Source organism: Drosophila montana, unplaced genomic scaffold (genome assembly GCF_035044405.1).
Source record: "Drosophila montana isolate Dmon_TW-CO22-7 unplaced genomic scaffold, ASM3504440v1 contig_1962_1, whole genome shotgun sequence".
NCBI lineage: Eukaryota > Metazoa > Arthropoda > Insecta > Diptera > Drosophilidae > Drosophila > Drosophila montana.
This window is the reverse complement of record NW_026996879.1, coordinates 189,675-207,181: the sequence shown is the minus strand read 5'-3', so window position 1 is coordinate 207,181 and position 17,507 is coordinate 189,675. Positions and strand designations below refer to the sequence as shown.

At 35.2% G+C, this 17,507-nt stretch overlaps 1 long non-coding RNA gene across 1 annotated transcript in view; it reads right to left on the bottom strand.

Moving 5' to 3' along the window:
- The window catches only part of LOC135426041 (uncharacterized), a 126,932-nt gene extending 110,045 nt beyond the window's left edge, over nucleotides 1–16,887 (bottom strand). The window contains exon 1 of the long non-coding RNA XR_010435829.1: nucleotides 16,766–16,887. This is a non-coding gene — a long non-coding RNA (uncharacterized LOC135426041). The remainder of the gene's footprint in view (nucleotides 1–16,765) is intronic.
- Nucleotides 16,888–17,507: the final 620 nt, after the last annotated feature.

Genomic DNA, 17,507 nt, shown 5'->3' with positions numbered 1-17,507 from the left:
TTTGGATAAACAGAGCAAAGGCAAATCGATAAGAAGTATCAGAAATTTTGGCAGGTAAATTCGACTTATTTTTAAAAATTAAAGTATATCAATTTGAGAATACCTGAAAATATTTTATACTTGCTAATGGAATTAAATATTGAATTAAGGATCCAAAATCAGCAAAAATTCTTACTACCTTGAATTAGGATAAGGAAACGCAATTCAAACAGTTAGTCTACCGAGTCAACTTTTTAATCTACTTTTGCATTTCAGATTAGAATGAGTTGAGTTTGATTTAAATCTATGACAGGGACTGAGAACTTGTAACTAATGTGGTTCAAAGTGCGTTCAATTGTCAGAGACGCCCAGTTATAATTGCTAAGGGTTGTTACTCTAAAAATAACTTTCAGGCCAAGGCATTTATGGAGAAATGTTTGTAAAATCAATTTCTATTATATTACGTTCGATAAAAAGTTGTGAACTGAAGAATACCTCCTGAAAACTATCAATTATTCTTGTTCCGGAGTCGAACTGAGTCGATATAGCCATGTCCGTCCTATCTGCTTATCTAGCATTAACCGGTTTGGTTTAGAATTGCGTCATTAAATCGAATTTTTAAAACTTGATTTTTCTTTCCTGTCAGTTTACGTTAACAAGTACATTAAGTACTAGCTGTCATGTGACTCAGATGCCTTTGAACTCCTCCTTCTCTCTTCTATAATTTGTATACTAGTTAGCTTCATAACATGGATATTGTTTAAGTAAATTTGATATGTAAAATAGAAAACTGAATCCCTGCCTTACCCGATATTCTGTTGACCCTTTTCATTAGTCGTTCCCACTCTATTCCACATGATTTCTAACCTTTTGTTTTCAAATAATCATATTCTGCAGTGACTATTTGTCTTAATCTGTCTCTATATCTTACAATATGTATACTAATTGACACTTAAATTATCTAAATGAAAATCAGGTGCCAGTTGAATTTGGTTCTTAACTAAGTTTACACTTAACAGCACTTGTCATAAATCCAATCAAGTCAAATGTCAATTAGGATGAAGCATATGCCAGCTGACTCGGCGTATGAGTAATGCAGTCTAATTAATTACGTATACGTATTTAAATAAAGTGACAAGGACTACAATTCCAACAGAAAGCAACAACAGTTTGAAAATGAGCAAATGTCACCATAAAAATAACGAAATTAACTCTAAGTACGCTTCAGAGCAACACAGAAAAATCAAGAATATTTCAGAGTATAAAATAAACAGAGCATTCTTTACTGGAAGCTGCACTCGCTGGCTGGCTGTCTGGTCAGGTAATGCGGTGGGGGGGGAGGGAGTGCAACTGTCTGGGACTTGTTTGGAGCTACCCACAACTACGCAGCCCAACATGACACCGCAGCAGTGGGGCGCATATTTCACATTTTTAAAGTGCAGTTCACGAAAGGCGTCTAGTGAAGTATTCTGGTGTATGTCTTACCCAGAAATTTGTTATTAAGTGCCCGGCACTTAAGTGTCGTTTAGGTTTGCGAAATGAGGCCCCGAAACGAGTCGCTGGGAAATATGAATATTTAATGTAAGAGCGAAGCGAATGTCAAACCAAAGAGTTGATAGACAATGCTTACATATTAAGTTCATTTTGATAATATCAATTGGCCATATCGCTGATTGCGAAGATTAATGTATATGGTCTTGTGTTTGTTAGGGATATTTAGAAGAAGATTTGATTATATTCAAGATGCTTTTTAAGCTTTTTACTAAGCAACGGGATGAAACGTTCCTCGACTTGCTTAACATGTATACTTATTTCACATACACACACACAATTGCTTGATTGCTGTCTATTAGTAGGAAGAAGATAGATCTTTAGACATACATCTGAACAGCAACAGAATTTGAGCAGCGGGTAAAAGAAAATGCACGAGATAGAAATATGAATAGAATTGAGGAAATGGAGAGGATATAAATAACAGTGCATAAAAAATAATTTTAAGAAGAAAGAAAGCAAAATATTGTTAAGGATTATTGAAATAATAACGAGAAATACAAGTTAAATAATTAGATTTTGTAATGTAATTATTTTTTTTTTCGAATTTTAAGACCTCTGAAAAATTTGATTACAAATAAAGCAAAAACATACAAATTATTGTATTCTTGCCTAGTAATCTTTTAAATAAATATAGAAATTTGAATTCTGGACTGCACTTCATTTGTTCGAGTAGTATTCAGTCGAAAAACGTATAATATATATTGACATAATATTGGCTATCGGTGCAACTAGTCAATGATAGTCAAATTTCAAAATTATACTCAAAATAGACAAGTACATAATATCATCAAATAAAAATGAGATAGGTATCCTATGCTATACAAAATCTACATATCAGATTTTGACGCTGACCGAGAATATGTGTACTTTTGGAGTCGGAGAAGCGTCTTTCTGGCTCTTACGTACTTTTGCACAAGCCCTTTCTTCCCTTATGATAAAGCTTTCCCCTCAGGTCGGAAAATGAGCGTCCGAGTCTTCTATCTGTATGTCTGATGCCAGCTGTCTCTTCTTGACTTTATTATACACCAATTTTTCGAAAATGCCCACTGTGCGTGCTAAAGCAACAACTACTGCAATTTATACAATAACATTTTTGCGCGACATTTCTTATATACAAACGTATTTCTCAACTCAACGTGAGCGTCATACTAAAGAGCACCAAAAACGAAAAGAAAAATATATACATACAAATGCGAGTAAATAAATAAGACACAGTCGAGAACCGACCGAGACTGGGGACTAAGTGCAAAATTGTAATATCAGCCAGTCAAACAGCAATTCCAGCAGGTCTTCATAATGAATTCATATGCGACAAGTGTATCTTTGGATCTGTGTTTGTATCTGGGAGTGTGTGTTTGGGGCAACTTGTGCCGGCCAAGCTGAACTCACAACATTCGTTGCCATTTTTGGCAAATTCGCAAAGTTACGCACTCGTGTGTTGAAATGTTTAGTTGCTTTGTATTTGTTTTGATTTTGTGTGTTGTTGAATTTTTTGTGTCACTCTGCCCACGGCAAACAAAAAATCGAAATGCGAAATTTCCTAGATACTCGACCACATTTCTGACAGACATTGTAGGCGTGCATTTGAAATATTTGTGGCGCAACTCGAAGCACTTATTTAAGCAACAATAATTGCACGCCAGTCAACTGCAATTCCGACTGCGAATTCTGGCACAAACCCAGACGCGGTCACAAATCAAAAGTAACTGTCTCCCCACGGTCCCCCACAACCCACTTGAAGACCATGAACTTTCAGTCAAATAGCGCGTCCGTTTACAAATTGCTGCCCATTTTGTTTAAAGCAGGCGCTTTAAAAACAAATACTCTAGAGCTCAAACACTTAACAATTACCACAGATACGTATACAATGTTGATATAGGGTAATATAATATAGTATTAATAAAGGTAATATTTTATTAGAATAACAATTCTAAATATTTCGCCATTTTGAAAACTCACACACAAATAAATCTATATCAAACACAGTAACTTTTAAATACAAATTCAATAATACAATATAATCTCTTTATGTAAAACTGTTTGTCCTAACTGACTGACTGACTGACTGATTGGTGATTACGAAGGTGAAATTTTCAAAGTAGTTACCTTATGTGATGAAGGTGCAGGTTAAGACGGGGTTTCGGGAAATTCAAATCAGGAAAAACCTTTGAATGAAACGGCCATAAACGCATTTTCAAAGATCTTTATTCAAATTCATTAGAAAGGTATTTCGCACTTTTTGGAAAATTCATCCCTCATTGGTGGAAATGTGAGTCAAAGATTTGGTGGGTGACGTTTCGGGCTCAAATTAATTTCCATGGATCTATATGAAAAATCATTTGAGACCTGTTTCACACTTTTCGTAGAATCCAAGCTTCCTCGGTAGAAATGCGTTTGCATTTATATGTATGCCTGTTTGTACATATTTGTATGCATGTTTGTTTTGTATATATGCAAACATGCATGCATACGTATATGTATGAATACATGTCCGAATGCCTACATACATGCACATACATGCATGTATGCATTTTTGCATAGATAAATATATATGCATGCATATATATATGTTTGTGTGGATGTCTGTATATATTATATGCATACATATTTGTGCATATATGGGTGCATGCTTGTTTGTATACATGCAAACATGCATACATACATGTATATCTACACACATTCACATACATACATACATATATATGTACGCACGTACATACATACATATATATGTACACACGCACACACCCAAAAGAACACATGAAAAACACTACACTACTAGCTAAGCATGAAAACTGCAGAGCTTTCTTGAATTCTTGAGAATCGAGGAGTAGAGCATTTTGTAGAAATTCGTTTAATTTGAATTTGTAGGACAGCGACAAATACGCTTTGTCTGCGTTTGGTATTAGAAAGCAAACATGCATGCATACATATGTACATAAATGATTACATGCATGCTTGCACACACTAACACACCCACGCACACACATACATACATACACAGACACACATATATTCCTTTGAACAAAATACTTGTGTACTCCACATACAATAATACAAATACATATACTTACATACAGACATACACACACATACACATTCACATGCATGCATACTTCGGCAGCTTGTCTGTATGTATATATATTTTAAAAATAATATATAGTAGCTGCTTATCGATATTTAGCGATATTAAGCAAAGGTTGTGAGGAATCGGTACCCATAAATGAACTTTATAAGCGCGTGATTTTCATTTCACATATTGGAAGCTCTCTTTTGCTTTCTTGTAATATTTTCATATAAATTATATTTATACATTTAATAACATTTTAAAAATAGAAATATGTATATAACATATTTGTTGCCACATTTCAGTTTGTGGATGTCTTGGGTAACTGATAACCAAACTCCACTTCAATCAAACAAAACTTTTTCATTTGTTTTCTTTTGCGCACTTTAGACGGGCTTTCAGTAGACGGCGTTACATTTAATCTAATCTAAGGCAAATAAAATCCAACACACACGCACACTCCAACCTGTGTGTATGTATGCGTGTGTAGATAGCTTGGCTTAGATATGATTTTGGTTTGTTGCTTTTGTGGCGCCGTGTTCTGTTTTCGTTTTTTTTTTTTTTTGTTGGCCTACTCAATTTTGCTAGCTAGGCTTGCACGCGTTGAAAGTGTTAAAAGTTTGAGTGATTGTTTTTTAATTGAATATAATTATGGAATGCCTGAACATATAAAAAGCTGCATGCGAAGAATATGATAATCGCTACATATGCTCGAGTGTATATACATATTTCAGTTAAATGGGTCGACTGTCTATAAATTCGTGCCAGCTCGCGTTACCTGCAATAAGAAATCGACCCTGAACTGGCAAGCTGCAGCTACACCTGGCCATAGGTAAAGCCACCCTCTTTCTCTCTCTGTATCTCTCTCTCTTTCACACAACTCACTGCTTACCACATTTCAATTTCCGTTTTGTTTTACGGCTGAAAGCATCAATTTTCATTTTATTGATTTCGATTTTTATTGTCAACAACAACAACAACTGCCGACTGTGCTGGCGGCAAATGGAAAACAGCAAACGCTGAAATGTAAATGCTAGTTAAATTACAATGGTAACAACAATCACAAAGCCAACGGCAGCAATCGCCAAATGATTTTCATCTGCGTCATAAATGACCAAATAAATCCAATGAACGAACAGCTAAGCGGGTTTTCTATCTATGATGTGGGCAACATCCCTTCCAACTACGAGCTACCAGCTCCACCTATTGATTTTGGCATTTTGTTAGCTGCCACTGGAAAACTTTATACTATAGAGAAATGTTCAGGGACAGATCTGGGCAAAATATTGCCTTTTGGCGCCTCATATTCAATTACAAACTTTCGGCTGTTTACTGTCATTTGCATTTTCTTTTAATTTCGCTCACATTTTCTTTATCATAGCATTTGGCGGAAATGGTTATCCGTCTGTTTTCCATTTTGCAGCTCGTCCATTCAGTCGTTTGCCCATGCCCGACCATGACAACCCGTCGAGTTGGTTATGCCGCCCCCGGGCTACTGCGATTGTTAAGAAGATTAGCGCAGCTGGCAAGCGCCGGCAGCCCCTTTGCCTTTGCTGTTGATATGCAAAATGTTGCCCTCTGATTGCTATATACAGACTAATACATATATATCTAGATACTGACATTTCGCCAAAATATCCGAATGGAAAAGTAATTATTTCTTTATAAAAACAACAGCAAAATCGTATTCCGAAAGGGTTAACCTAACAAATGACAACCTTCTATTTTATTTACTGACTGAAAACTGACCGGATTAAACATTGCCATCTAACAAGAGACGGCTAGCTTTAGCTCTAGCTTAGCTTTTTTTTTAATATCTAAAAACAAATTGTAAATTTAATAAAAACGAGAAAGAAGGGCTATCTTCGGCACGCCGAAGATATAATAGCCTTGCAGACCTAACCTTTTCATAATGCTCATAGTGCTTTGCCTGTATCTAAGAAGCACAGGAAAAGTAGCTAACGCCGTGTATGGTTAAGATATCTTGAAAAACCAAAAAGTTTTCCATACAAAAACTTAATTTTCGACCGATCGTTCCTACGGCAGCTATATAATATAGTGGTCCGATCCAGCTGGCTCCGACATATGTACTGCATACAACAGAAAGAAACTGAGAGACTAGTTCGCATAGAAACAGACAGACGGACATGGCTATATCGACTCGGCTTATGATACTGATCATGAATATATATACTTTATTGGGTGGGAGATTTCTCCTTCTATGCGTTACACATTTCACGACAAAATTATGATACCCTCAGCAAGGGTATAAAAATATGTAGTAAGTATTTATAGTTACACACTTAAGAAAATGTTTAAATAGGTACATTAACTATATTATTTTTTATATAAAAATCTTTTGTCATGAAAGGTCGTTCGATTCTGTCTCCTAAATATTTAAATATGTACATTAACTATATTATTTTTTATATAAAAAACTTTTGCTATGAATGATCCTTCGATTCTGTCTCGTAAGGCGTTCGACTAAGACATTTCAACCTTTATACCGTGGTATCCCAGCCTAAATACTCATGGTTCGCTAAGTTTGAACATGATGTACATCTTTAAAGCTTCTTGCTGGGCTGAAATAAAGTGAACAACTTAAGCTACACACTCATGACCAAGTCAAGCTTATCAATAAACCGAAACTCGACCTCTTGCTCTGCTTATTGGAACAGCAGGCATCTGATAAAAATAGCTGTCGAGTGGGCACTTGTTTATATTAATGGGTAATTTGTTGCCTTTTATGGGAGAGCTAGTTGGAAATTTATTATAATTGTGCTGGCCCTTTTTATGCCGCATAATCACAGCCAATCAAACGCATTACTCATACGACCATTAAATGCAAGCAACATCAAAAATAATGAATTATTGAACAAATATGTGTTTAACAAACTTCGTCTAAGCGCCGAGCATGTGAGATGAAGCCGTTGAAGTAGCGCTCATATCGAACGTCCACTTAGCGCTAATGTATTTAGTTTCAAGGATAAACGAAAGGATAACAGCTAACTGGGCACGTGGGCACCAGAGGGGGCTGGATCCCGCCCGATTTGGTCAAGGATTTTGAGGTGTGTTTGCTTGTATGCCAGTTTGTTCGCTGGCTAGTTGACATTACGCATACGCCGCGTGTGGCAACGAGGAGCGCGACGCATATTGATTTGATGTCGCTGCGGCGTTTAACATTTTATAGAGCAACCACATCAAAATAATTGACTTAATTAAGTATGCAAACGTTCAATATGTGGCCTGCCAATGGTAACACCGCACCGCATAGTGGCCGGCGCCCCGCCTTTCTCCTTGTTCATTGATTTATTATCCAGCCGACACGGCTGGCAGCATTTTTCATCCTGACGCCCCTCATGGGCACCAGGTAACAGGCTGCACACCTGTGTAAATCAAATAAAACTGCCAGCGAGCAAAGTTTAACTTTTGCTTCATTTGTTAAACGAATCCGTATGCGAATCCTGAGCAGCAAGCTGCGCAGAAGGTCGCTTCGCCAAGGCCAACGCCCAAGCAGCAACTGTACGTTATCCTTTTGGAAATTCCATGCCTCTAATGGTGTCGGCTGCCGCTTGGCTCCATTTGCCTGTAATTGCTGAATCTATGCGCCTCAAATCGGCAACGAAAGACTTTTTTAACCTCTCTTTTTTTAACGCGCAGAGCGCGTCCTTGTTGAATAATTGAGTGACCCCAGTCAGTGCACTCATAAATTGGATATAAAGCATTTGAATGGGTTTAGCTTAATGGATTTGAGTGTTTTAAACTGAAGTCGAACTAGGCAACTCTTTAAGTACAACGAGTTCTAAGAGCTGTTGTATATGTAGTTTAATTTTAAAGCATAGTATTAATTTAATACTAATTAATCCCACTCAATATAACTATTACAATTTTAAATATTACTATTACTATTGTTATTATTGACATTATAATTTCTATAATTTTTTGGGTGCATTTTCCTGCTTTAAGGCAACAAAATATCCATCGAGGTGCGTTTCCAGTTCTAATGAGACAATATGCATGTTCTAATATAATGAATATCCCATCCTAACTCTTAAGACCTCAAATACTGCACCGAAATGGAGAACTGATGAAATTGATTCCTCTGAATCATACATTATTTACACGTGTGTGAATTTAGAGCACATGGCTCGCAGTGTGCTGCTATTTTAGTTGTTCCCATTATGAATTCTATTTTTGTTGCGTATTAATAGAATTCATGTGCATTTACTAATTTAGTACGCATATTTTTCAATCTATTGACGTGTGTGGGCTGCGATTTTGTTATTATTCGACTTGGTTTGAATTGCTGTTGTCATTTGTTGTTGTTTTTTTATTATTGTTGCTGTTGACTGTCAGTTTCAGTGGCTTCATGCGGTTCAATGAGTTCTATTCGAGTGACGCGAGCAAATGTCTGTAGCATGAGATGCGTGAAAGACTAACACACACTCGTACTCGTTTGTGGTGTACTCGTAATTCGTGAGCGAAAGCCGGGGTTCCATTAATATTCATGAGCAATTTAAAAAGACGATTTCATTTAATGGCATGCGATACTATGAAGTTCCCAAATAAATTCTCAAACATCCATTTAGCTTAAAAATGTTATGCCACACTTTTAAATTAAATATGAATTATTATATTCTGAACTGAATGTATGAGATAAGTCAACCAGACATCTTAACGGAGTTCATATGGTTTAAGATAAATGTTTGTTATTTAGTCAAACCGTTGTATTCGTACTAATTATTTAGAGTTTATAAATGAAATAGAAGAATACCTGTAATTTATAAACAATATTTTCTAAATCATTTAGTACTTATTTATCATATATAAAAATATATATAAATATTATTATCAGTTTAATTGTATCTTTCTACTCTGGATAAGTCAGTATCAGATTAAATTTAATGATCCACAATTAACTTTTTTAATTAGTCTGGAAACAGAATCACGTCGCTTTTAAGTCTCATTAGGATTTTAAATTAAATTAACTCTATAACACCAGCCCACACGTCAAGCTACATCATCTTATCTAAGACAAAAAATAAAAAAATCCGCTTCTGAATCACTCGAAACCAGTTTACAGCCGAAATTGCGTCGAGCTTTATTTCAGATCAAATAAATTATTAATCTAATAGGTTTTAATAAGCTCTGATTAATATCTCTAAGCCAAATTTAAGGAATTTCGAGCTGCCGTAATAAAAATTGAAAAAGCTCAAACTTAATAGATTTTTAAAGAATATATATAGATATTCCAGAAATTTAAATCCTACAATCCCATTATATAAATATCGTTTTAAGGTTTTACCTTATATACATAAATTGTTGTTCAATTTCTTCGTATCTTTTGGGCTTATCTGTAAATAAACGCCAATCAACTTGAAATTTAATAGCCACGCGCCTGTGGCCAATCAATGCACGAGAATCCACTGAAATCTGAAGACCGAGATGGCTAATTAATGTACATTTTCAACATATTTTCAACAATTTAACAATGAGCTCATTCAGCGACTGACAAAAAAACAAATCCACGCCCCAATTAAAAGACGGCAAACACCGTCGAAGCTGCGGCACTGAGTACAGCAAATCAAATTATGGGAAACACGTTTACCGTTTTAAGAGCTTGAGTATTCGAGATCTACTCGAGGCAATTACGGCGACATCGGCGAGCCTCAGACAGCGGGGGGGCGGAACGCCACCGCGGCGTATGAGTGCTATATGTCATTGCGTTTATCTTTATTTGCGAAATACTTTTGAGAAATACTCGACAAGACATCTGTAGACCCGCCAGATACCGACTGCTTGCATGTGTCGATAATGCGATATCTCGAAATAGTCGCGTGTTAACATCATTCGTAATTAAAACAAGAATCAAGAGTGCGAGATTGACTAGCAGATACCTTGCACCCAGGGGGAGACCGAAAACAGAATTATACCCAAAATAAAAGTAACATAATCCTGCAATACTTGTGTAATTTCGAGTAACGACATACAAAAACATGTATTCACCAGAGAATTTATGCTTTAAATACTGTGTATATACTTAATTGCGTTGACCAGATACGAAGAGGTACGCATATTAAGAGATGCAATTGAGGGCCTTAGTCGGATCCAAGTATCTTACTTTAAACAACCCCAAGATTAGTGAAAGAAACTAGTTCAGCTCTAATGTAAGTATATATTTAATTAACATAAATATTGTTCTCTTTGTTATACCAATAAAATATGCCAATTTAAACAAATTTTCACCCTCTAAGCCCATGCATACAGGGTATAAAAAGTACCTATGGATACTTAAAGTATATAAGTTTAAATACCTGGGCAAATTCTGATCAAAACCTATTAAATAAGATAACTAATGAGCTTATTGGACTGTTAATAATACATGCATAATATTAAAAGGCAACACAATTCCACAACTCTAAGAAGCTTTAATTTGGCATGTTTTTACCCGCCTCATAAAACTTGAGCATATTTACTTAAAGTTCTCCATGCCGTATTTTGGTGAATATTTTATGCATCTCAATTTACCTTTACCCTGTCTCTTATTTTAATTGCATTTCGGTTTGGCTTTCTGTTTGATTTTGCTAAACAATCACAAATTAATTGAATTGGCTTTTTTTTTACCGTCTTTATCGCTGGCATACCGAGCGCCAGCCCCAAAACCCCGTACCTCCAACAATTCTTACCCTCATCTGCGCCTCCGACTGCCGGCCCGCAGCGACTTTTGCCTTGCCAAAGTGCAAACAATTGTAATTTGCCATTGCCATTACATTTATCTGTTTTCTTTTAACCATGTTTGATATTTTTGCTGTTTCTAGCTTTCGGCCACGGGCCTTAATTAGTGGCCAACGCCTGACGCTTGCCAGGACCGGACTGTACCGGACTGAGCTCTGTTCTCTATTTTGTACCACGACGCAAATTATTTTGATTAACATTTGTCGGCATTATTCAGCGGTTTTTGGTTTCTATGACTGAGACAACAACTGAGCCGACAAATTATTTTGATAGCTTAAAGCGGGATATTCATGTCTTTAAACTTTAGTACGGTTTTTAAATTTATCTTTTCATACTTTTGAACATAAAACTTCACATACTTTTTCAACAATAAAAGCTTTACATTTGATATGAATATCATATGCAATGCAAAATTAGGACCCACAAACAATAAAAAGTGAATAACGAAAAAAATATATATTTTTTAGCGAGGTATAAAATCAAAAATAGGACAACAGAAATTTGAATCACATACAAAAAGTAATGTAGCATAAAAAAATGTTCATACTAATTCGAATAAAATGTTGCCATCAACCGCAAAATGAATTGTATAATAATTTAATGACACTCAATAAAATGGAAATACACGCATATGCATATAGATATGTGCCATTAAATTTTAAGCAAGCCAATGCCACAAATGCCATAACATTTCAGATACACGCATATATATTTATATTTACTATATTTAACCGTATATGTATGATTTACTATATAGATATGCATGTGCGTACATATTTCTAAGCTCAGCAGGCGGGGCCGCCTCCGCAACGAACTGGCGCAAAATAAACACACGTGTGAACATGAATCGAATGGCTGGCCAAAAGATGCGCTGCAGATACAATCGCACAGATACAAAGATATCGGTGGATGCCCACATATACGAGTATATTAATGAGAGATACATTCACTGAACAAAATCAGCGCAAAATTGACGTAATTGTCACAATTTTTTGTGCCAATTGTTTGTGTATTTGGAGCTCTGACGGCAAATAAATAAGTAAAGTTAAATTTGACTTTAACGAACTGTCAAAAACAAATCAAGAACTGACAGCTGCTTACAGTTTCAAAAGAACTAATGACATAAGTTTATTTCAGTGGATTTATCGAATTGAATATAAATTATTTCAATTGCATATATAGTTCAATACGCTTGCAGAAACGTCTGATTAATTGTTTTAATTTATTGCTTCTTATTTGAAATTTATAAAAGCTTTGAAATATGTTGAAAGTCTGCTGAGTTTCATAGAATTCAGCTGCTGGGCAACACTGGTTAGACATTTCTCACTGCTACACAGCACTGAAATTTAAATAAATGTAGAGGAAATTATTAACACTATTGAAATCTAAAAATTAAGTTATTCTATTTACAAAAAACAGTGTTGTAGGAGCTATTCAGTGCTAAACAATGCTGAAAATTAAGTCAAATGCAATTGGGAACTAACTATTCGGCATTGTCAACACTAACATCAATTTCGTTAGCAGTTTAACCAAGGAAAGTTCCACTGTACCACTAAAATCTTTGCTTGGGTGGGTGGGGCAGGTACTCTGGAGATGGCGCAGGCGCATTGGCAAACTTTTTAATATGAGCAAATGACTGACTGACAAATGGCAACAAGTAATTCTTGTCGCTGTAGTCGTTGTTGTTGTTCTTGGTATGCTGCGACTTGTGTCAGCTTTGTCCTCCCCATCAATTAACACCACTTTGCCACACACGCACATGGGGGACACAAATAAATTGGGCAAACAGAAACACAAAGCGACAGCCAGACAACAAGTCGGATTTTATGTCTATGCACTAATCAGTCCCAGGCCCCAGCGAGATGCGTATTATCAGCACCCACTCCACGAATTGAAATAAATTATAAATAAATTAACGCGTTAGCTATAAATTTACAATATATACACACATATATAAATATAGTATGAGATTTTGTAGATTAAATTGCCCGGCTTTGTTAAATATGGCAGACACCTGCAAAATTGTAATCAATTAGGAACTGTTAATTGATTATTAAGATTTGCAACTTTTGTGTTGATAATTTAATTTATTAGCAGTTATCGGAAAACTTATATTTATACGTGTGCCTTAAAAAACAAGTAATAATTTCTCCTTTATTTGAATTAATGACAAATCATTTTTGTTAATCTTTGGCTTTAGTTTAGATTTAAGAAAATTACTCATACGCACTGTTTACCTAATTACACAGTGTTTTAAGCTGTCAAAACACATTTATCAATTTTGGAACGCTTTGAGTTATAATTAGCCATATTTATACAAAAATACAAGAATATTTTAGTACATTTTCACTCAACAAGCGCCAAATGCATGAGTCAAAAATTTTCCAAAAAATTTCCCATCTAAAATAAGCCTAAGTAGCTTTTAGATTTGTTTATCATTTCGGATTTGGCAATAGTCTGTATTTTTGTTTCGGCTTTCTTGCAAGTCAGTCAAATTTATTGTTATTGCATTTATTATAAAATATTCTCTTACATTTAAAAGAGAGAATAACAGTTAACGAGTCATATTTATATCTTTTCCTATGGATCAATTCCAGTTGATATTCTTGGCAAATATTAGTTTTAATTAATTTACTTATGTGTCGTGAACTTTTTGTTTGCTTTATTCGAATGTCTTTTATTTAAAAGCATATACTGCAGATATATAGCTAAATTTATATGCCAAGCAAAATATTTTAATAATATTAAAAGCAAAAATTCTTGTATTAGATCGTAAGCTATTTTCAGCATTTTGTTTCGGGCATTATAACACAACATAAAAATGTGAATTTTAAATATATATATTCATTTGTTAAATATATATTTAGATTCCACCGTCCATTTTTTTTTTTTTAGATAATTTGCAGTTTTCATTTTATACTGGGTGTTTTTTAATTATTTATACCCTATACTCATTGAAAATGGGTTAATTATGCCCTTGAAAAGTTTTTATTAATTCTGCCATAAAAGATTTAACGATGTTGAAATACCAAGGGTATTTTATTTTGCGCAGTCTTTATTTTTTTTTTATTAAATTTGTACTGTTTCATTACTCAACTAATTGACTTTAAGTTACTTAAATTATGTCACTTAATGGACCCGGACTTTCTTTTCTTGTTACTTGCACGTGCTCCTTGAACTCCATTTTGGTGTAGCTCGTTTGTTTTTATCTAATTAACAACTGGCTCTGTCTTATATTTTCCGCTGGCTGAAAGCCGAAATCAGTTAAATAATTGCTATAATTAAAATGCACAATACAATCCAGCTGGAGCCCATAAAACCGAGCTGTAAAAATCGAAAAAAAAAAAACGAACACAAAACAAATTTTACAAAATCATTTTTACGAGTCCGGAGTGCAACGGATGCAGCAGCCAACAGCCACGCCCACCACGAAGGCGGCAGTGGCGGCATTTTGTGTGTGCAGCCATTTGGAAAATGAAATCAGAAATCGCTTTAACAATCAGCCAGCCAAGCTGCCAGCCAACCAGCCAAACCAGTCGCTATCTCAGTCCCAGTCTGGCTGACTCAGCTGAACTCGCAGCGGCCCCGGGAACAGGGGCACGCCGTGCAGGTTTTTTGGCCCACTCTCTGGGCAGCTGTTGGCGGTGCATCATGCCAAATGAAAATGAGCATTGACAGCTTTTAGCTGCACATGCACTGAAAAAACACAACACACTTACGCTCACGCACAGAGAACTGCGAACAGAATCAGAATCAGAGCAGAGAACAAATTATTTCGTTTATCAATTCCATGGCTAACAATGACATGTTAATAATTAACTCAAATGAACCAGTTTATTTATAGGTAATGTTGTATACCCAGGAAACAGGGAATGCTTCAACTTGGGTATTCACAGATTCACAAAACTATATATAACACTCACAGACTAAAGTTTTATACCAAAGCGGATCAACAATTCTAAAAGACAATAAACTTGGGAGAAAAAAGAGCTTTGTTTGTTTGTGAGTTATAAGCACGTTTTACAACTATATCTGCAGGGCATCTTTGAGTCGAACACTTTTGATTAACCTACTCTAGTTTATATTTAAATTAGCTATTGAGTTACGAAACGACGTGTGAAGCCCAGTGAACAACAGCTCGATTGTAACTGACAGTGAAAATAGTCCAATAATTGCCTGTTCAATTCGTGACATGTGCGAAATGCATCCATATAATTATATAGGTTTGGTGGAAATCATTATTTTATAATTAAAATTTCATTAAATGTAGAACGTATCAATGTGACAACCCAGTTAAATTCTTAGCATTACGTTATTCAACTTGCAATTATATGAATATCAATCAATATCAGCAATCGTCGCTATCCTCTTTAAAATGATGCTAAATTTCCTTAACTGACAAAATATTAATTGAATAAAAATATTTATTGCTTTTTTTTTGTTTTGCTGACGCAAGGTGGTTTTTTGATTTTTTGACACAAACACGTCGAAATACACGCCCACGTCTATTATTCAGAGTTGGGCAAGTGTCATGTTTTATTTTGTGACACAAACTCGAAATACTTATACGAACTTTTAAATATTAACTAATATATAATTTGCTCACACTATTCCCGCAGCCATGCTCTATATAGATTTAATATATATTGAGTATAAGAAAACAAAATGTAAATTGTAGTTTATCCGAGTGCTGCACCATTAGACACGGTCTATCCCTATTCCTTTTCCTTTTCCACATCACCATAAATTTAAATATATATTTCTTCAAGAGCATTTTTTCAATTTGTTTTAATTGCTACTTTAAATAGACTGAACATGGCACCTTAAATGTTTACACAGGTGCCAATGGCTTATGAAAATATGAATTATAAATAAAAATTCCGCATTAAGTCAAGCAATATATTTAAAAATTTTAATTTTCTTAAAATTTGCCCCCACCAAAGAGTGCCTCTCAATGTGGCATGTAAATCATGCCCAATGCAGACAATTTTCTTATTTATAAATGATGCGAAAAATATTAAATTATCAAAAATACACATGTGAATTTGGCATTTGTAGTAGCAGAAATGATATTTGGTTTGCTTATTTTGCTGGCCGCCAAGCTAGTCAATAAACGTATATGTTGCCATAATGCCAGTTGTTTATGTTTCCGCAATATATAATTATTATATGTGTATACATGATTCTTATAAATCCTTATGGATTAGGTATAAGTTTTGGGTGCTCTTCGAGTCGGGCCATCTGCTGTTATGTTTGTTTTTAATATAGCATAGCTGATGTTTGGCTCGTTATTATGAGCAATAAATAACGTTTATGTTTTTGCCTGTTTCACCCAATAAAAGCCTAGGCCTCTGGATGCGTAAGCATCAGCATTAATTAAATGAAATTTCCACAGACACAGCCAGTATGAACTAATGTATATTCACTCACCGACTTTAAATTTTCCTTTAATTATTGTTGCACATATTGTTGCCACTCCTTAGCAAGTCCACATGCATACAAATTTTCCACTACAAAAACTGGGCTGGGCCTGGCTGGGTGCCTAATTGGTGAGACAGAGACACATTATTAAGTTTTTTCCACTGCAAGCCGAATCTGCATAACAGGCTACATACATAGAGGTTGTCGTCCAGCTCAACGCAAAAAAAATGTATCTAAAGAAGTAAAAATGTTGCAGTCGGGTATATCCGACAGAGTCATACCACGAACCGTCAAATTTGTTAAGAAATATCGATTTTCTTGGTCCCACCTTCAAAGGCGCTCATTAGCAGTATTCAATTAAAGTTCTTTATTCTAAGATAATGTAAAAATAGGTGCTTATAATCGAAAATGTATTTATCAGAACTTCAATACGGACGGACAAACGGATAGCAGGGCTGACACTGTTTAAAACCAATATACCTTATATATATCCCTCTGTGAGCGAGCTTATGCATTACCTGCCAAAAGGTCTGTAAGAATGGCTAATAATCAGCTTTAAACAATTTGTAAGAGCCAGTGTCCACTCCTCACCTATATCTTTCAATAATGGGTATGCTACAACATACCGTTAGCTGGGGTGATATATGTACGGGCCCGAATCATATATCCGCTTAGCTGTTTGGGCTGTCGCATGTCCTGGCCATGTTGGCAACAAAAGTGGCAACCAAACAAACGAGGCAGCACAATATTA